Source organism: Tamandua tetradactyla, chromosome 12 (genome assembly GCF_023851605.1).
Source record: "Tamandua tetradactyla isolate mTamTet1 chromosome 12, mTamTet1.pri, whole genome shotgun sequence".
In the NCBI taxonomy this organism is placed as follows: domain Eukaryota; kingdom Metazoa; phylum Chordata; class Mammalia; order Pilosa; family Myrmecophagidae; genus Tamandua; species Tamandua tetradactyla.
Window position 1 is genome coordinate 86,706,698 of NC_135338.1, and position 21,518 is coordinate 86,728,215.

Below are 21,518 nucleotides of genomic sequence, written 5' to 3' on the forward strand. Positions count from 1 at the left end.
TATAGGGGAAAACAGATATTTCTACTCCGAGTTCCTTTCCACTTTCCCTCTCCTCACAGATAAAGGCTAACCCTTTCCTACCCTTTGCCCCTTGACCTAGCCATTTCGGAAGCCTCTGCCCCTGTGGTCTGTTGAGGTCGGTCAATCAGCGGAGAAGCCTGAGATGGCTAAAGGACCTTTCAAACACCAAGGTTACCTACCCTGCTTCAAGGCTCTTTACAAACTCCTGTATGCTTTGGGGGGTTTTTCTTCTCTTACCTCTTCTCAATGGATTGTTAATTATTTAAAACTGTTTGCCTTTCTGCCTGGTTAACAAAGGATCTAATGAAAAACAATTATGGGGATATTATTAGACCTAAATCTAATTACAGATTTATCATTGCTTCCAAGCTCCTTTATACCCTACTCCACCCTCAAATTAAAAAAAAAAAGTGAAAATAAGTGCATGTGTGAAGGCTTAGCTATATGATCAGACATTTTAATGAGAGTAGACTCTGGGACACTGGCTGAAATGAGTGAAGTCACAGAAATTCTAGTTATACATGCCATTAAGTGCCAATGTCAAATGGGAAATGACGTCATTTTTGAGGAAACATCGTGCTTTTGAGTTTGTACAAAATAACTGACCTCGATGGCATGTCTCTGTGGACCTAATCCTGACCTCATTCTGGTGAACAGTATAGGATAGAAATCTAGAACTATTTTTTGACTCTAAAATCAGAGTGTGCCTCTCTGGGTAAATGAGGAAAACAATGGACATTATAAATCACAATGAGTCACATTTTGGGTTGCCGTCAAAGTACCCAGGACAGGATTGTCTGAATAACCATATCTAGTCAGCATGCTGTGCAAGCCATGGTATGGCTCCGGCGTTCTCATCAACCATACTGGCTTGCCATGACGTCCTCATTCACTGGGTAAAGGCATTGTACCTGTAGTAAATGCTCACTGAAATTCCGCTGAGTAAGCTTGAAGAAGAAACATGCTAATCTAATACCAGTAACACCTTTTAATACTTTGGTGTAGATTTATACCTATGAAAAGCTACAATCCACATAGACAAGACTGGAGAAAGATGGGGCAGGGATAAATACAACGTTTTCCTTTTTCTTTTTGGTCTTATAATTTTTTATTTTATTTTCTCCATCTCTCTTTTTTATCTTCTTTTCATCTTTTTAAAACTATAAAGTAATAAATGCTTAAGGTCCACCTGAATTTAAACTTTCCTCCTTAGCTTCCTTTCTAGAATTTAATATTTTTACTTCCAAATGTTTTTAGAAGTATAGAAACATACATACTAATATGGGACAATAGCTATAAATACTGTTCTGCAGTAGTCTTAGTTCACTTAATATAAGAGAGACCTATCTCATTTTTTTTTTTTTTTTTTAAAGAGAGAGGGAGGAAGGGAAGGAAAGACAGAGAGAAGGAAGGAAGGATAGAAGGAAGGAAAGGAAACATCTTTAAACATTTTCTTGTTTTATTGTATTTTGTTTGTTTGTTTGTTTTTTACATGGGCTGGGGCCGGGAATCGAACCGAGGTCCTCCGGCATGGCAGGCAAGCACTTTGCCCGCTGAGCCACCGCGGCCCGCCCTATCTCATTTTTAAATAAAGTTTTCATAAATATGCCAATGCATGACTAGACTATAAATTATTTAATCAGTAGCTTGTTTACAAATGTTTAAATTTCTTCCCTTTTTTTACTATGAGAAACCACACTGCAATAAACATCTATTTATTTATATAACCTGTATTATTTTTACACACTATAGAAACACTTTTCTAGGATAATTTTCTAGAAGTGGAATTGCTTGTCAAGGGCTCTACTCATCTCACGGTTTCTAGGTATTGGAATAGTTTAAGAATGTCATCCCCAAGTGTCCTACCACAGTATCTTAAGAACCTTCTTTAATCTGCATATCATCCTGAATACCAGGGCTTATGTATGGAACGGTCATTTGTTGTGTTGATAAGGACAGGGCATAGTTGGAGCCAGGAGTGTTGGCTGTGGAAAATGGGCTCAGAGAACAACTTAGGGTACAATCCTTGGAATCAGAGAACTCTCCTAGGGTCATTCATTATTTAACCCTGAAATTCTAGGAGTACAAAATTCATATTTTCTTAGTGCTTGTGAATCAAGAAACCCTTGGTTATCTTTTCATTTGTCCCTATCATATGTTTAAGAATTGGCTCTCCAGCAGGGAGAAAGGCCTTAATTTGTTGTGTTTGCCAATTCCCAGTGTGTAAATACTCCCACTGTGACTGGTTCTGGCTACCAGTGATTTAACACCTGCCTAAATCATTCCACAGAACTTAACAACAGGCTTTTGTGTATATGTACCAGCCAGCCCCAGCACCCCTATCATTTTACAGATGCACAAATAGAGACCTAGAAAGGCGAATGACTCCTCTGCTAATTCAGTAAGTATCAGGGAGAAAAGAACTTTGCAGGTTTCCTCATCTCAAACTAATTGCAGTTTCTTTAGAGCCTTTTCCTCATGTAAAGTTTTGTGAGTTTTCTTTCCATACCAAACGAACCTGTCAGGGATTCTTAGCAGTGATTTCTGTTTATGTTTCTTTTGCCAATACCCTAGGATCTTGCCAAACCTGTGTGTTACCTTCTCATGAAGGAAGTATAGCAGATGGTTAACAACACTTGATTTGGGGTCAAACTAATCTGGTTCAAATTGTGGTTCTGCCATTTACAGGGCTACATGAGTTTAGGTGGATTATCTAACTTTTCTGAGCTACTATTTGCCTATCAGAGAAAATGGTATAATAATGCCTGCTATTTAGAGTTTTATGTGGATGAATATATAGGATGCTGCTCAAAAGAGCATGTGGCACAAAGTTCCCAACAAATAATCACTATTATTACAGCTATAATTATAACTATAATTAATAAACCACATTAGTTTTTTCCATATATAATATATTGCCAATACTAGTAATTATTGCTATCACAAAAATAGGAGAGTATAGTGGAGAGTACATGGATATATAATTAGGAAACATGGATTTTTTTTTAACTTAAAGAAATTTGAGTCTCATTTTCCAAACAGTGAAATGAGGATATCAGTAATCTAACATTTCAGACTCTTGCTCTTACCCTGCATCTTCACTGTGTTGGGATGATGAGAACTGCAGGTGAAGCAAAAAATGTAGGTAGCTTTCTTTATAAATTGTAAAACGATCTCCAAATGTTGGCTACTATTATGGCTGCATTTCAGTATAATTGGCATATTAGATGAGGTAGATACATGTTGGCTCTCACCCAATAAATTATCTCAAATTCCATATACACATAAAGATGGGATACTCAGTGCTTCTCACAATAAGGTACAAGGTATTAATGACTCCCTAGGGCTGGGTTATAGTAAAATTTCAGTGTGAACACTTTTGTACTTGTCCACAGCAATTAATACTTTCTTCTGTCTATATGAATTTAAAGAGAGTCAAATGCGTCGGACACAAGTAGGATCTCTAGTGGGTAAAGGTTTTTTCCTTTGTTTTTTTCTTTTTGCAGGGAAGAAATAAGATCATTTCTTTTTTTGTGCAGTTATCAAGAACTCTGGATTGGGACTCCAGAGCTTCATATAGTTCAGGTTTTACCTCTGGTGATCCAAAGCAAACTGATTTAGCTTTCAAGCCTTCAGTGCTTTCACATAAAATAGTGGGGATAGTGGAGGTTGGATTAGTGACCTTTTTTTCCTAAGCTCTCTTGCAGATCTAAAACTGAATTATTTAGTGAAGATTTAGCTGAGTCTACTTGTGTACATGTGAGTGTATGTGTATGTGAATATTTTAATCTATTCCTCTATTTGCTCAGTAGTTAGAAGGAAACCTCCTATTTTGAGAGGAAAAAAATGTATGTGATATATACTAGAAAAAAATAAAATTAAGATCAGATTATGCCAATTTTCTAGGGAAAAAATAACCCTTTGATTAACACTACCGCATTCAAATCCAATTCTTAAAATGTAAAGACTCCACTTTAAATCTTGCTTCTCTTAATTAGTGTTATTGCTGCAAATGAAAGCCGATTTGGGTGCTCATCTAATAAGAAAATGCCAGTTACGGTATATTATCAAGCCCGACTTGCCAGGCATTGAATTTCCTGATCTGGTCTGCTGGGAACCTTAAATGAACAAGAGCAATTATAAGCCTAAAGTCTGCAGTCATTTGTTGGCATTATCTCAGGATAATTTCCCTGAAACATTCATGATGAAATGCAAAGGTAGATAATTTAAAAATCCATTTAAAATCGCTGTGGTATAATTTAAGCTAAGGTCTTTCTCTATAGTGGACATTATAGCAAGACTATGCATTTTGAAATGGCTCCCTTTATAAGTGGTGTTTTCTTAGATATTATTGCCTGACAAGCACTTTAAACAAGTTTAAATAATTTTCTTAAGCATGTCAGGGTAAAACAAAAACATTTGTACTATTTGATATTTGCTTAAATGAAGAAAAGCATGACACTTCATCTTTATGTAAGTCTGTCAGTGGTTCATTATCACGCAGAGAAAAAAAAAACCTTGGCAGAATTCAACACATAAGAACACTACTATCCTTCTCTTGGCTTTTACACAGTGTTAAGCTTCATGCTTTTTAGGTGACTTGAGTAGCAAATTAAAAGGGAAGACTTGATCGTTCTGTGGAGATATGGGTATGCTCACTGGGTACAGTGAAACCTGGCAGCTTAGCTTTTCCACCACCAAGTGACGTCTCCTCTATCACATAAGTCCTATGATCAATGGAAAAATAATGAAACAAAAGTGAGCTCGACAACTGAAAAACAGTTAAGAGAAATAAATAAATACATAACAATTCTGATGCCATCTATGGGTGTTTCTGTCTCTCTAACACTGGTTATCTCTCTTTAATTTCTCTTCTTAACTTCTTGAGCAGGGACTGAAAACCACGGTTAAGTCTCAATACTGGCCCGATTTTATTGTTAATCTCTCAACCCAGAAAATATGGGTTTATAATGGAAGCCCTATCACGGGCTTTGCTCTAATAAAGTACAAGATGGACCAATAAACTACAGCAAAAAGCCTATTACCAAGAACCATTACTGCTCAGAGAACAGAGCAAAATTTATTTTTGTTCAGAGTGCTGCTGGAGAGCTCCGGCATAACACAGGGGTAGTGAGTTTGCTTCATGCTGAAGGGAAGCCACCCTGTACTGAGCTGGGAGGAAAGCCCTGGGCTCCTCGAGAAGGAGACCTCTTCCTGTACCATCGCAAGTGTATCTGACTCATTTCCGATGCAAGCTGATATTGGGATAATAATGAAAAGACCTTTGGATCACACTTATGACTGATTTAAAGAAAACCACTCAGATAATTTCAACCAAGCCTCAGTGTGCCTTGGCATTCTTTGGTTTTCTTAAACCTAGATGTTACTTAGGTTACTTTAGAAGAGGTGGAATGCTCACACCTCAAGTGTTGTATTTCCAGCACCGTCTTGTTCCAAACTCCTTGAAACGGCAACTTGTTGGGACTAGTCACTTAATGTTGCCCATAGTAGAAGGATGAAGTGTAGCTGAACTTGTTGCTTTCCCAGCTCACATTCTAATCTTTAAACACTTCTTTTCACCTGTTGGGTGCTGGTTGAATATAGACCCTTTGTTGTTTGCATTACAAGGTTCAAAATTTTTGGTACTGAACTCAAGAGTCCCACATTTTTAAGACAAGATTTTCAGAAAGATGGATGCCAACAACTGCAGTTTCAAGATAATGTCCCCAGGGTCACTATGTCAGACACAGTGAATCTCCTGCCTTCCTTGGATTGTAATAGTTTTGACTCTGATTCAGCCTAGGAACTTTTGCATCTTACTTTTGCCCCACTGAGAACTTATTTTCTCATTTGTACTTTCCAGAATCTGACATTGATCCCTTTCTCCAAATTATTCCCTGACTTACAGTTCTGTCTTGGCATCCAAGATCCTTCTATCTCCCGATTGTCACATTTGGGTCATCCAGCTCCATCTTGGTAAACGGCAATGCTCAGGAGAGAATAAGAGCAACTTTTTTCCCAAAGGCTGGACAAACTCTTTATCTATGTGAAAAGCAAACTCATTGACCAAAAGTGAAATATCATAATAAAATTAAGCTCAGGGGAGAATTTTATGCACACTTCCAAATTATGTGCTAGAAAAGCAGAAAAAAAAATCAAGGAGTAAGAAGAAAACAGCGATGAGCCAATACACCCTGAATAAAGATTTTTCTTTACTACTTTGTCATCTTTCTCTCAACTTGTTAGCTGTTACAATAAATAATTAGAGGCAGAGCAATTCTGAGCCATTTTATGTGAACATTGTTAAAGGAAATAAAGGTGAAGGCAGACAAACATAAAATCTACTAAGGAAACCATGAACAGAGATGGCTAATTATAGAGCTGCTATTAAAATGCTATTTTTTTCTTTCTTGAAACAGAATTTTTGTTTGATAATTAACAGACCTACAGGGCTCATTACATTCCCAGACTCTGAAGGTATTGATCCCTCTGTCTCTTGATGCCACAATTGTTCTTTCTGGGTCTTCTTCCCCTGAGAATTTTGCTGATTTCATAATTGAGGGGTGGAGTGAAGGCTGGAAAGTTACCAAAGACAATCAGCTGGTGAGGGACAGGCATAATATCTGCTGGGGTGAAAGAGGGGGGCCACTTAGGCGCACATGGAATTTTCCTGCTTTATTTTTATATTCTGGCACTTTTCACAAGAGTTGAATTACACTTCAGGTATGCTTTAAAAAATATTCAGATGCAAAAAATATGTATACTTATCTCAAACACATACCCTATCACTAGGGATGTATTCATCCTTTAAAAGAAATGGTCCTATCTAACCCACATCCCTTTGAGTTCGATCAATTGAAAGCAATGGAGAACAGACAGTGTTTACAACCATGAATCTGATTCATAGCCCAGAAGCTCTTGGGCTGTGTTGAATTTGATGAGACATCTTTTCCCAATCTGCAGGAGGTTTACCTTTGAGTTGGGGCTCCCTATAAAGACTCTTCTTGCAGCTATATCCTCAGGACCCAACCTGGAGATGAGTGGACTCTGAAGTTATTTCCTGGGCTGTGACTGATGGATGGGGTAAGGGAGAGCCAAGCTTGGCTTTGAAGCTAACTACACCAATCCATCCCAGGCCAGCCTTCTCCAAGGAGAAAAGGGTTGGTCTGAATGGCCTATTGACCAGCAGCAGGCAGCTTATATAGCTCCTGACTCCACCAGACTCGTTCATTGGCAAATAGTTCCCATAAAAACTCTGACCAGTGTGCAAACACACACCCAACTGTCTGATCTCAGTATGTTGCACTATGCAGGCCAAAGTCAAGAGATAGAAAAAGCGATAAAAGGTAATTTCTATTTCTGTTCTCCTAAAAAAAAATCATAGTTTGCTTTTTTTTGTCTCTCTTTAATAGCAGAAACCTTGTTTTAACACTGAAGGGCAGTTCCAGATTGAATATGTAAAGTGAAATGATTTCCCTTTCAACTTCTGATTTGTAGATATTTTTCATATATATTCGAAATAGAGTAGGACCTTAATAAACAATTACTTGCTGATTTAATTACATATATTTAAATCCTTTGGGAGTTAATAAAATAAGAAAAGAAGAAAGAGAAAGGACTTAGTATGTAGTTTCTCTGCCTCATGCCATTTTCCCAAATCTGTCGGAGAGAGAACGCTAATGGTGGTGGACACCGGGTAATGGGAATTCGGTTCTCGTTTCTTTCCATGGAGGGATTAACACACGGTTGGGGGAGGAGAAAACAAGGGTCAGTTACAGGAGGACAAGGGCAGATCCGTTCTGAGAACCTGGCGGTGAAAAAACTTTGGATCCAAAGGTAGCCAGGGACAAGGTCATCCTCTAACTCAACGCTGCCCTGGAACGCCAAGAACGCGCTGTCTCCTTGGCTCACGCTGCCGGGATGCCCCTCCACGTGCTGGCCCACGCGCGCCCAGAAGACACTGCTCATCGGACCTTCCCCCGCGTGGCCTGCCGGTGTCCCAACCGTAACCTTACCCCGAGGGCCTGAGATTTCTCCCTGACACCTGGCGCGAGCCAGCAAAACAACAGCCCCAGGTGAAAGGCAGGGAGCGTGTGCCTGGGGCTGTCAATCACGCCCCGCGTCGGGGCGGGGCTCCCCGGCTGGCCCGCCTCCTGGGGCTGGACTCTGCACGGCCCCCTCGCCTGGGGCCTCTCTGTGGCTTGCTTCGCTTTCTTTATTTTTTTCCTTTTCGAGGTCAAAAGGCTGAACGATAATTTGGTGCTCCATGCTAGGCCGCGCCTTAATGGTCGTTTCTGAAGTTGAGCTGGTTTGTAACCCCTGTGAACACGAGGCTGGGCAGGTTATTTTTTTTCCCTTCGCGAAGAATCTAAGCGAACGGGCCGGGGTCTGTCCGTCTCGGCAGCCGGGCCGTCCCCCTCCATCGGGGTCGACACCGCGGCGCGTCCGCAGCCCGCGGCTGGCCTCTGAGGTCGGCCGTACAGAGCGAGGCGGACCCGGGGGGACGGAGGGAGAGGCCCCAGCCCGCTTGCATGGTCTCTCCCTCGGAAGGGCACTGAACGCCAGAACAAACCCTTCCATTCTCGGGCGCTCTGTAATTCGCCCGGGGAAGCCTGTGCCTGTGTGGCGCGCAGCCGGGTTTGCACTGCATTAGCACTCTTTCAGTTTACAAACAAGAGGCCTAATTTAGAAGAAAAATCTCCCATCTGATTGTTTCTTTGTGTTCATCCATGTGGAAAAAAGTGTCTGTCCAGGGGGGGTGGGGGGCGCGGTTTGCTATTGAGATGGCTTATGAGCTCTTCAGGCTGAATCATGTTTGTGAAGGGCAATTGGGAGAATATTATTCACCCTTGATTTCCAGACTAAAAAAAAACAATAATAAATCGAGGATTGCTAGCGGTGAACACTGTAGAAAAATATCAAGCAGATCTTATTGTCACTCTGTCTATCCAGTGTCTTCACAAGGCACGCAGGAAAGACTCTCTTCTCTTCACTGTGTATTATGGCAATATCACAGGATGCCGTTAGGGCTACTAAGGGACAGCCGGCTCGTTAGAGTTTCTTGAAAACTGCTCGGTTACCAATACCATCCCAGAGAGTGCAGGATGCAGATTTTCTGGGTCAGGCAGGCTGCAAGGCCGACTTTCAGGTTTTCCAAAACTGGTTGGTGCAAACGGGTTAAGGAAATGGGCAAAAGTTTCATGGATGGGATTAGATGATGTTTTCTTGTCAAATGATGCCACAAGCCTCTGCTGGGAAAGTTTATTGGAGTCTCAATAATGAAGGAGGAGATGAAAAGTAAGACAGAAATAAAGACTGCATGTCAAAGCGAGATTTTTTTTTTTCTCTTAAGATTATATGCCAGTCTTTCATAAATTAGGTGAGGTGGAACTTATACAAGAAACCCCTTCTGGCATTTTTGAGACAGAATATGTTTTAGGAAGAAATAAGGAGAACCCCAGAAATTGGTTTAAGAATGTCTAGTCATGGCTCATTTTAGACAGTCCTTTTTTTTTTTAATTTGGCATAGACAGGCTCCAGGAATCGAACCTGGGTCTCTGGTATGGCAGGCAAGAATTCTGCCAGTGAGCCACTGTTGCACCACCTTAGGCAGTCCTTTTGCTCATGCATGTAGTGGTATGCTTTCCTAAATTCACTGAGCATTTCTTGAGGAGGGTAGTGAATCTTGTGATGGGAAGTCAGGTCCTGCCCCCAAAAGTCTTTGCTGGGAAAGTAGTTCATTTTGTTTAATATAAATCAGTCATGGAAATCTATTCCTCTGGCAGCGCTTTGGGGATGGGCAGGTGAAGCAATTCAGGTCGAGGAAGAAGTCCCCATGCTAAATCTCAATTTGACAAATTTTGTTTGCTTTGATGAGAGATTCAAAAGAAGATACCTCTGCTGGCTGTTGTTTTGTGAGAAAGTGATCATTAAAGTTGTTGTTTTGTGAGAAAGTGATCATTAAAGCTGCTCAGCCTATGGGAGGATGAGGCTGAGGGAAATAAGGCATGCTTTATGCAGCCAAGCAGAAAGATGGAATTTGCTTCCCCCCAAGAATTTTTTGAGCTATGTATATAATCACCTACTTAGAACTGCTCTGCCTATAGGATTCTTGTGACATGAAACAAAATCTACGTCTAAGCCAATTTGAGCAGGCTATGGAAATATCCGTGGAAGTCGGCGGCTGTGTGTTTGCGAGTAAGGGAAAGAGGCACACTGGGAGAATACCCCCTTTTCTGCTTTTTAACATTGTTGTATGCAAATATGAGGCTTCGAGCTGCTCTAGCCGTCTTGTGACCACAAGATGAGATGCCCAGGTGCAAATGCTGACACTCTGACATGCTTGAACGATGATTTTGATGAACAATAAGATGAACTGTCTTTAGAAATAAAATACCCTTGCTTTATTTTTTGAAATTGTAGGCTGATTTAATTTTTGTGGAGTAATCAAACAAATAAAAGAAAAGAATGTAGAAATAAATCATGTGTCTGGGTCATGTGAAGGCCAAATGTTGAAATGTTACACAAAAGGTGGTTTTATCACAACTGTTTTCAACAGTTTATTGAGGACTATATGACACGTGATGAGCAGAACATATTAAAAGTATTCAAGTTGATCAGTTTTGACATACGTATATACTTGTGGATACTCATTCAGTATAAAGTCTTTATTTTTTTTTTTTATCAGATTTATCCTTAAGGAATCATAAAAGTATTATTTTTGTAAATTTTCATTTCTGGTTGTTTCTTGTTAGTATACTTTTATTTATTTTTATTTTATTTTTGGGTGCTAATATATTTTTAGACATGAATTTTGTATGTTGCTCTCGTATCCTACAGCCTCCCTAAACTCATTTAGTAGTTCTTGTATCTTATTTTGTAGCGTCCATCAGATTTTCTACGTAGAAAACTCAGTTTTATTTCTTCCCTACCCATCCAGATGCCTTTTCATTCTTTTCTTTTGTTGCCTTATTCCATTGGCTAGATTCCCCATGCAATGTTAAATAGAAATAGAAGTTGTGAATGTTGTTATTCTTGTCTTATTCCTGACATATATGATGCATTATAAATGATACTTGCCGTAAGTCTTTTGCAGATACTCATTATCAGGTCCCCTTCTATTTCTATTTTGTTGAGAAATTTTATTAGGGATGGATGAACGGATTTTGCCAAATGCTTATGTTTGTATCTATTGGAATAATTATATAGTTTATCCTTTTGGTTTGTTAATATGGTGAGTTACATTGATCTTTTAATGTAAACCAACCTTGCAGACCTATGATAAATTCCATTTAGTCATGACATATTATCCTTTGTATAAATTAATGGATTTGTTTTGTTAAAATGGTGTCTAGAATTTTCATGTCTGTATTCAGGAGGAATATTGGTCTCTTGTTTTCTTTTCTTGTAAGGTCTTTTTCAACCTTCTGTAAACAGGCTTTACAGAAAGAATTGGGAAATGATGTCTCCTCTTCCTAGAAGAGCTTGTGTAGAATTGATGTTATCTCTTCCTTGAATGTTTGATAAAATTCATTCATCAAGCCACCTGACCTTGGGGTTTTCTTTGTAAGAAAGTTTTTAACCACAAATTTAATTTCTTTAGCAGATATAAGTTTACTCCAATTATCTGTTTCTTCTTGAGTGTGCTTTGGTAGTTTTTGTCTTTCAAGGCATTGGCCTATTTTAGTTGAATTTATTTCCATAAAATTGTTCATAGTTATTTTCTTCTTATCTTTGTAATATCTACAGAATCTGTAATGATGCCACTACTGACATTCTAGAGCTATGACAAAAATGATAATTTAAGTCTTCTTTTACTAGTTTATCAATTTTAAAGTTCTCCTCAAAGAAATTGCCTTTGTTTCTGTAAATTTCCATTTCTGGTTATTCATTCTAGCATATACATGAATTTTGTATATTGATCTTGTATCCCGCAACCTTTATAAAATATTGGTTTTGTTTTCTAGTTTCATTGGTTTTGCCTACTGCTTTTATGTAATCTATTTAATCATTTCCATTCTGATCTTTATTAATTCCTTTCTTCTTTCTTTGGCTTTAATATTTTCTTCCTTTTCTACTTTTTAAAAGTGGAAGTTGAGATTGTTGATTTAATATTGTTCTTCTTTTCGCATATAAGCATGAAGTACTATAAATTTCCCCTTGTTGCTTTAGAAGTATTCCACAGATTTTTTCATTTTAATTGGTTAACTTTATTACTGTTGCATCACTTATGCAATTACATATAATTTCAATGTATCTATTGTACATTTTTTGCCTTTTTAAAATTTGTATTTTCCATTTTCCAGTGAATGGTATGTTGGTAAGAAACTGGAATGGCAATGAATGCAGACTTTTTATTTTTTTCATTTCCACTGACCAATAAACAGAACTACAGGTGCACCCAACCACAGTCATGCATTAATTTGACATGAAAAATCTAGGTAGGTTAAGTAGGATGAGAGAATGTTTGTTACACTCAGAAATATCTGGAGAGGTAGAATGGAGGATTGGCAGTGAGATACACATGGGCAGGTTAAGTGGGCTCTGTTTGAAAGTTGGCTTTCATACACAAACGTTAAAAATATTACAGATTTTGATGTGTTGTGTTTTATTTCCACTCAGCTCAAAATACTCTCTAATTTTTATTTTGGTTTCTCTTTTAAACCATGGGTTATTTTTAAATATATTATTTTGTTTGCAAATTGGGAGAGGGGTATTCAGATATTTTTCTTTATGTGATATATATATATATATATATATATATATTTTTTTTTTTTTTTTTTTTTTTTTTTTTTCCTTTTGCATGGGCAGGCACCAGGAAATGAACCCGGGTCTCCGGCATGGCAGGTGAGAACTCTGCCTGCTGAGCCACCATGGCCTGCCCTCTTTATGTGATTTTAAATGTAATTCCTTTGCGGTCAGAGAATATGCTTTGTATGGTTTGATTTTTAAAATCCACACTGATTTAATGGCCCAGAATATAGAGTACTTTGGAAATATCCTATGTGCACATAAAGTGAGTGTGTATTCTGCTGTTTCTGGGTAGGGTTTTCTTTAAATGTCAATTAGGTGAAATCTTCTGATCTTCTATATCCTTACTTATCTCCTGTAATTGTTGCATCAAGTACTAAGAAAAGTTGATGAACTCTCGACTAAAAAAAAAAGTAGGATTTTGAATATTTCTCTTTACAGTTCTATCAATTTTTGTTGGCATCTAGGCATTTGATTTCCTTAATTATTTTATTCTGGAGGTTGTTCTCATTCTTTTACCTAGGATTTTCTTGCTGGATGGCTTTGTTTTCTATCTGTTCTTTGACATTCAGTTCAAATTATTCTAGACCTCTAGCATAGATTCTGTTTAGCTGATCAGAATTTTTCAGTTCTTGTTTTTCTTTTTCTTGTCCTGCCCATATGGAGCCTTTTTTATTTATTTATTTTTTTTTTGAGGAGGGTCTCCTCAGCTATCATAGACCCCAGTCAGATTTTCCCAGACTGGACAGGCCCATGTCTCAGGAGGAAAGAGTGACCAGAATCAGTTTTCCCTGAGAGTGCGATCCAGCAGCTTGTCAGATTTTCCAGTGAAGCCACTAGACTATGGGCTTTTCCTAACCTGCCCAGCATGTGGCACTTGTCTGCCTGTGGCTACCCACCAGCGTAAAGTGAGGTGGAGCCTTTAATTTCAGCAGAGTCTCCCTGCCAGGGTGTGGCTGAGACAGGTGAGGTTGGAGGTTGGCATTAATTGCTTCCGTTTTCCAGTCCCTGGGACCTGAGGAATTCTTGAAGGAGGGATTCCACTTGAGCTGGGCCCCACCTCTCTCTTGGGAAGATGCAACCTTTAGGGAATTAACTCCTTTCACCTGACTAGTTACTTTGTCAGACAAGCCTAATTCTGCCCTTGCCTGGGGCACTGCCGGAGCCTGAGAAGGCTTCCAGGTCTGTCAATGAGTTGTTAAGGAGTAGAAGAAGAGGGAAGGGAAAACAAAAACCTTTTCAAGGGGGATACCTGCTCCTCGGGTTTGTCAGTCAAGAGCTTGAGTTGGCACGTGGGTCTGTGTATCTCCAGCCTCCACGTGACCTCTTCTCTTGGGGTCCAGCCCTTTTGCAGTATTTTGTGCTGTCTGACTCAAAAAGCCTCTTTTTTTTTTTTCCCATCAGCCCTGCCCCCTCTCTGCTGGGGCAAAAACTCCTAGTACCTTTAGTACTTATTCCAGGTTTATCTGTGATGGGGGCCTATTTCAGTAGTCAGAATTTGTTAACTCCATAAGTGGCGTTTGGCTGAGCTAAGCCAAACCTCCGTGGCTTGGGGGACTTATAGTTTTGCGTGGGATCTCAGCTCTTCTGCGTGGTCCAGACTGGTGTACTGTGTGTCTGGTCACTGATGTCCAGTCACTAACATTCCCACAGCAGTTGTTCTGTATTGTTCCTCGCTACTTACTAGCTGCTCTGGAGGACAAACCAAATTTCACACCTTACTAAGCCGCCATCTTGCCCCACTTGTCCCTACCCATTTTTGATTCCTGTATTTTGAAGCTCCATTATTAGATATTATTAGATACATAAACATTTAGGTTTGTTATGTACTAGTAATGAATTGATCCCTTTATCATCAGAAAATGTCCCTCATAGGAATATTTTTCCTATGAAATTTACTTTGTGATATTAAAATGGCCACTCCAAATCTCTTTTGACTTTTCCTGGAATGGTATATTTTCCCCACCCTTGTGCAGCTAACCTACTAGGGTCCTTATATTTTAAGTTCATCCCCTCTAGGAACATATAGCTGCGTCTTTTTCTGTTATCCAGAATAATAATTTCTAGCTTTCAATTTGCCTTTAAGATTATTTATATGATTGTTGATATGGTAGAATTTCAATATACCATATTTCTATGTTTTTATGTTGCATCTATTCTTTGTTCCTTTTTCTTTTTACTGTTTTATAGAATTAAGTTAAAAGTTTTTTTTATCTCCATTGTTACCTTACAAGCTGAAACTCTGTATTGTTTTGCTAGTGGTTGCTTTAGGGTTTATACTGTATATATTTTAACATAACATAATCTACATTTGAGTAATACTATACCACTTATGTATATTGCAGGAAGTTTTCTATGTTGTGCTTTCATTCCCTTTCACTTATCTGTTATTGTGGTCCATTTTATGTCTCCATATATTAAAAACTCCTCAAAACATCATTATTATAATTTATAATCAGTCAATTATGCTATTTGCATGTTTTAAGTTAGACATTATAATCAAACTTCTTATTTAAATATGAGAGAAAAACTACTTTATATTTGCCCATATAGTTACTATCTGGTGCTCTTTGTTAATTTGTGTAAGTCCGTATTTCTCTCTGGTATCATTTTCCCTCTGTTTGAAAAACTTTTCTTAACATTTATTGTAATGAAGATCTGCCGATGACAAATTCTTTCAGCTTTCTTATGTCTAAATAAACCTTTATTTTGACTTCACTTATGGAAGGTATTTTATGGATATATAATTCTTCACTGACAGTTTTCCTCATTTGATACTTTAAATATATTTCTTCACTATGTCCTGCACTGCTTTGTTTTTTACAAGTCTGTTGTCATTTTTATCTTTCTCCTTTGTAAGTAGTGTCTTTTTCTCCTTTGGCTGCTTTCAAGATTTTCTTTTTGTTCTTAAAGGAATCAATGTATTTTCCTCATGCTTCTTGTGCTTTGAGTTCTTTGAGCTTTTTGGATCAGTGAGTTTATAATTTTCATCAAATTTGGAAAAATCTTGTTTATTATTTATTTGAGTATGCTTTTCCTGTTTCACCATTTCCTCTATTCTAGAATCTAGAAGATTCTAATAATCTGTATTCTAAGGCTAGACTTAGTCTAAGCCATGTTTCTTTGGAGACAGAGACCTGATTTTCTTTAGATGTCCACCCTCTTTTCCTCCCATGTCTCAGGTGTAGATCCTAAATAGAGTAAGTGAATCTGGTATTACCTTTATAAAATTAATCCATGTTGAAGCATGTGACTGTAGATCAGATTTTTCCCCACTGCTGTTAAGCATTCATTATGTGAATAGTGAATAAAGTGCAATTCATCAATATATTCTTTTGTCAATAGTTATATTGATAGTTTCCTTTTTTTTTTTTTTTTTTGCTATTATGACACTAAGGCCATGGACTTTTTTTGTGTCTTTCCCTTGGAGTTATGAATTTTATTATTTCTTTATTTCATTTTTCAAATAAATAACTTTTGGCTTTGTTAATCCTCTCTGTTATGTTTCTGTTTCCTATTTCATTAATTTCTGGTATCTCCATTTCTCTTCAACACGAATCTGGAGAGAGCAGTAAAATATTTAAACAAAAGCAAAAGCAAAATTAAGAAAATAAACAAATTTCAAGGATCAAAAAAGAATATATGAACTCTCATAATTTGCTATTAAAATGAACCATATACACTAATCCAGAATAACCTGTAGATAAGTGATTTAAACTTATGAAAATTTAGCAAGGTGGATTAATAGAAGTTTTGCCTACAAACATCATTTGCAATATGCCAACAAGAGTTAGAAAAGACAGTTTTAGAAAGCTGCCATTTGCAAAAGCAATAATAATTATATCTTTAATCTGTTAAATTTAAGTAAATATTTTATCCTATTCTTCTTTTTCTGATTACGTAAGTTCAATGTTTAGTCATCAATTTTAAGACTGAGTTCTGAGCACCCTTTCAAATGTCTTTTTGAGTGTGTTCTCATGTGTTCATATCTGGCATTTTGCTAATTACCATTGTGATTATTTTCATGCTTACTTAGAAGTGTTTTGAAATTTTCAAATATGTATTTTTGCTTCCAATTTTATGTTTGTTCTTGATTTCTAATTAATTTCACAGTGGTCAGAGAACATAATATGTAGTTTAATGATGCCCTAAAATTCATTGACACTTATACTGCTGCCCTATAAATGGTCATTTTTATGAAGTCTTTTGCACATGTTTGTTTAAAATGAGCATGCACCTTCAAATACTTGGGGTCAGTGTTCCAAATTCCTCCATGAGATGAAGCTTATTAATTATGCTATTCAAGTTTTCTACTGACTTTCTATCCTGACTGGTTTTTTTCTACTTGATCTATCAATTACTGAGAAAGGTATGTTAAAACTCACCTTATGGTAAAGAATTTACGAGTTTCTCCTCCTTAATGTTGACAGTTCCATAAACATTTAAAATTATTACATCTTTCTGATGAATCACACATATCATTAAGTAACACCGTCATTATCTCTAATACATATTTTTGCATCCTTAAATTCCATATTCTTCATCTGAATGTGGGTATGCAAATTCTCTTTGGTTAATATTTGATACTTTCATGGTTTCAACCTGTGGTATAATGAACCATGTCCTCATCACCTAGCTTCAAATACTTTCGAAACTCTAATTTCATCTATACCTCTACTCACTACCAAACTTTCCACTCAATCATTAATTTTTTATGCTCTTATATTTTGTGTGTCTATTAAAAATAAAAATAAGCTAGATTCTTTTCTCATTCTTACACACACTTTTTTTTAACAGGAGAATTTTGACATTTAAATATTGATTTTTTTTTTCTATTTTTGCATGTGCAGGCTCTGGGATATGAATCCCGGTGTCTGGCATGGCAGGTGAAAATTCTGCCACTAAGCCACCATTGCACCACCCTCAATATTGATTTTGATTACATATCTACTTGGATTTATTTGCCTCATTTTATTTTGTGGTTTAGCTTTGTTTGGTGCTTCCTATGTCTTTAACTTTCTTTTTCCAACCATTTTGTATTTGAGATTTTTTCCTTTCTTTGCATTTTTCATTTCTTGGCCTAGTTACTCTTCAAATGTATGCATCTACTGTTTACTGAGTATTTCTATGTGCTGGGGACTGTTCTCGGTATTTTACATGTAGTAAATTAGATGATTTTATCTAATTCTATAAATTCAGTGTTAGGCATTTTATACCATTATTGGATTCATTTTATTGATGAAGGGTCTTAGGTATTGAAAAATTATGCAAATCCTTGAATATGCTAGAATAGAAACTCTCACAGTCTAACTCCATTTTTTTGTCTCTCGTAACTATCATAATCCTCATTGAATTCTTCTTCAAATGAATCAGTGTGTTTGTCTCCTGGAAAAAACAAAGTTCATAGATCATTGTTGCTCTGTTCACCTACCTCCCAACTTTTATGCATTTTTGTCCAAGATTTTTGTTTTGCCTTGTTTCATTAATGATACATATTAGATTTTATTATTATTGTTACAGTCAATATAGCTTACGTATGCATATTTATTATTTTATTTGCTGTGTTTTCTTGAGTCTCATAGTCTTATTTCTTACATAATTTGCTTTCTTCCTGAAATATGTCTTTAAAATTTATTCTAATGAGGTTCTGTGGAGATTAACTCAGCTTGAGTTTCTTTTATTTGCTGTCATTCATGAAAGATAGTTTCATTAGGTATACGATTCTTGCTTGGCTGATTTATCTTTCAGCACTAATTTTTTTCTCTTTGGTAAAATATCTTTTACTTTGACCTTCTGCTACTGTTGCTGAGATATCTGCTTTCATTTATAACTATAATTTCTCAGTGACTAATCTCTTTTCCTCTCTAGATGTTTTAAGATCTTCTCTTTGTCTTTGTCTGTAATTTCAACATGATGAACTTGCATGGATTTAATCCTAAATCTAGGATTTGTTTCTTACATTGGTTACTTCTTTTGAATAGTTTCTCTTTCCTATTATCTGTCTTCGGAACTCTCATTAGTCATTTATTTTTTTTATAATTGGCAGCTAAAATTAGGTTTTTTTGTATGGTCTCACTGTGTTCTATATAATTTCTTCAGATCTATATTCAATTCCCTAAACTTTTTTAACCCTCAGTATGAGTCATCATCATTTACTACTGGCTTAAATAGATCCTTTTTACTTTATTTATATACACATATGTCATTTAAAATATAATTTACAGAACTGAGAGCAAAGGATTGTGGAAAAAACAGTTTATTAGAAAAATTGTATAAGAATGCAAGCAGAGCAAACTCAAATTTTTATTCCATATTCCTGGTCTTTAAAGTATCCACAAATATACACATTATATATTTATAGATATATATATAATGTACCCAAACATGCAATGATTTTTAATGCAACTAACTGCTCATTTATTGTAAATTCTCACCCAGCTCGTGAGTACTGATTCCAGATTTCAGCACACCTCTAAAAATTCTAGGTTATATTTACTTCAGATTTTTCTTGCACTTCCTTTGTGAAAATAAATGCTTTTAAATAGTTTGATGGTTCAAATGTTTGTTGAAGAGAGTTTACTCTCTTCTTGGCTACATAATTACAAGACATTTTCTTTTTTCTGTTCATTAACACCAATTAGAATAATCATACAATAAGCTTTTTTTTTTTCGTTTCTACATCATCTATTTCCTTCTAATCATCTCTGTATACACACCTGCCTTCAGCATTTCCCTGCAGAAACTAAATTAAGTAAAATTTTGGAGGCAAAAGCTAGAGACATCTGCTATAAGTATCATTGGAAAAACTAGTGGATGACTGGCAAAGAACACACATTTGGAAAGGAAGTATGGATAAGTTGATAAGGCATGGTAAAATGAGAACATTTCACAGAAATTCTTTGTAATTTATATATTTTTAAGTTTCTTTAATGTCTTCCTTGTTTCATCAAGAGATATAATGGCTCCAAATTTTAAACTTATTTTACTGTCAAGACAAGGCTAATTAGTGTAGTGAAAATTCTTACATTATGTATTATTTTTCTAATATATGTATATAAATCTATATATTTAGATTCTTATTTGGTGGTCTCCGTTATCACTCATGATTTGGCTTCCTGTTGTTCTGTAAACTTTGTAAGGTAGAAGTATTCTCTCTTCCCTTTTTAATTTCAGGTGGTTTTGTTGTAAGGGGGAGAGCGCCACTAACACTTGTGCAAATGGAGAGGCAAGGCCATGGACAAGGGATGGCACATGGACAGTTGTGGAAATCCAAGAATTGGAATTATAATACTGTTGCAGAAAATAGATTTTCAGTGTTATGCCATCATGCGGGTGTACAGGTGGTCCAGTGGTAGGATGCTCACCTTCCCTGTGGGAGACCCGGGATTGATGCCCGGACCATGGACTCATTGGATACTTTAGAATGTGCACAATTTTGATAGCTAATCAAATGGTATTTAAGTTAGTGTTTAATCTTTAGAATTCTAGAAACACTGATACCTGATTCTGTGAATTTTTTTCTTTGTTCACTTTAATTTTATATTGGTTTATGAAACTTAATGTATAAACACAGGCTTTATAATGATTATATTTTATTTAAAATGCCAAACAATAATGTGTACCATTAAAGAAATAATATTTTGGTCTGCTAAAGCTTCTGGAATGCAATATAACAGAAATGGGTTGGCTTTTACAATGGGGATTTATTAGTTTACAAATTTACAGTTCTCAAGCCATGAAAATGTCCCAAGTAAGGCATGAACAGGACAATACATTCTCTGAAGACAGGCTGCTGGCACCTGGGGTTCCCCTGTCAGATAGTAAGGCACATGGCTGGTGTCTATTGGTCCTATGCTCTGGGGTTTCGTTGCTTTCAGATTCTGGCTTCAGTGGCTCTTTAATTTCTATGCACCCTTTCCTAGCATCTCTGGGGCTTTTCTCTCTCAGCTCGTTTTGAGTGTTTGTATCTGAGCTCTCTCAGCTTTTTCTGTCCTTTATCCTCTCATAAAGGATTCCAGTAAAGGAGTAAGACCCACCTTGAATGACGTGGGTCATCTCTCAATTGAAACAACTACCCGAAGTCCCCACCCACAATAGGTCTTCATTCACCAAAATGGATTAAAAGAACATGGAATTTTCTGGGGTACATAACAGCTTCTGACCAGCACAAAAAGCATGAAAGATCTTTGTCAGCTATTGCTGCAATAGTATTGTGTGACAAGCTGCCCTAGACTCAGTGGCTTAAAACAACAAACATTCATTTCTCACTCACAGGTAAGTAATAGGTCTGTCTGATGGGCAAGTCCTGGCTCCAGTCTTCGCATGGATTCAGATCCGCCTCACAGGCTCTCGTTCTGCATACAGACTGAAGGGAGAGCAGACACCTGCCGTACACTCTCCTCAAGGTGATCATGGCTGCACAAGAGGCCAAGGAGACAACGCAAGCCTGTTTAGAGCTTCTGCCCCCTTTGTGCCTGCTAACATTCTCTTGCCCAAAGTGAGTTCATAGGGCCAAGTCCAATATCAATGGGGTGGAGAAGTAGACTCCTCTCAAAGTGGGAGGACACTTAAAGTTACATGGAAAAGAGTATGAATACATAATCATATTACACATCAAGGTACTGGGACGCATAATCCAATCTACTACGGCTTCTTTGGAGAGTGGTGTGAGAGTCAAGGCTATTTTAAAGTTCTGAGCAAAGTATTTTGTGGCTTTTTAATTTGAGAAATCTAGCTAAGTGGTTTAA

At 37.0% G+C, this 21,518-nt stretch overlaps 1 long non-coding RNA gene across 1 annotated transcript in view; it reads left to right on the forward strand.

The window, feature by feature from the left end:
• LOC143652456 (uncharacterized) overlaps positions 1–21,518 on the forward strand; it is a 302,503-nt gene that overhangs the window by 216,059 nt on the left and 64,926 nt on the right. The window lies entirely within an intron of this gene.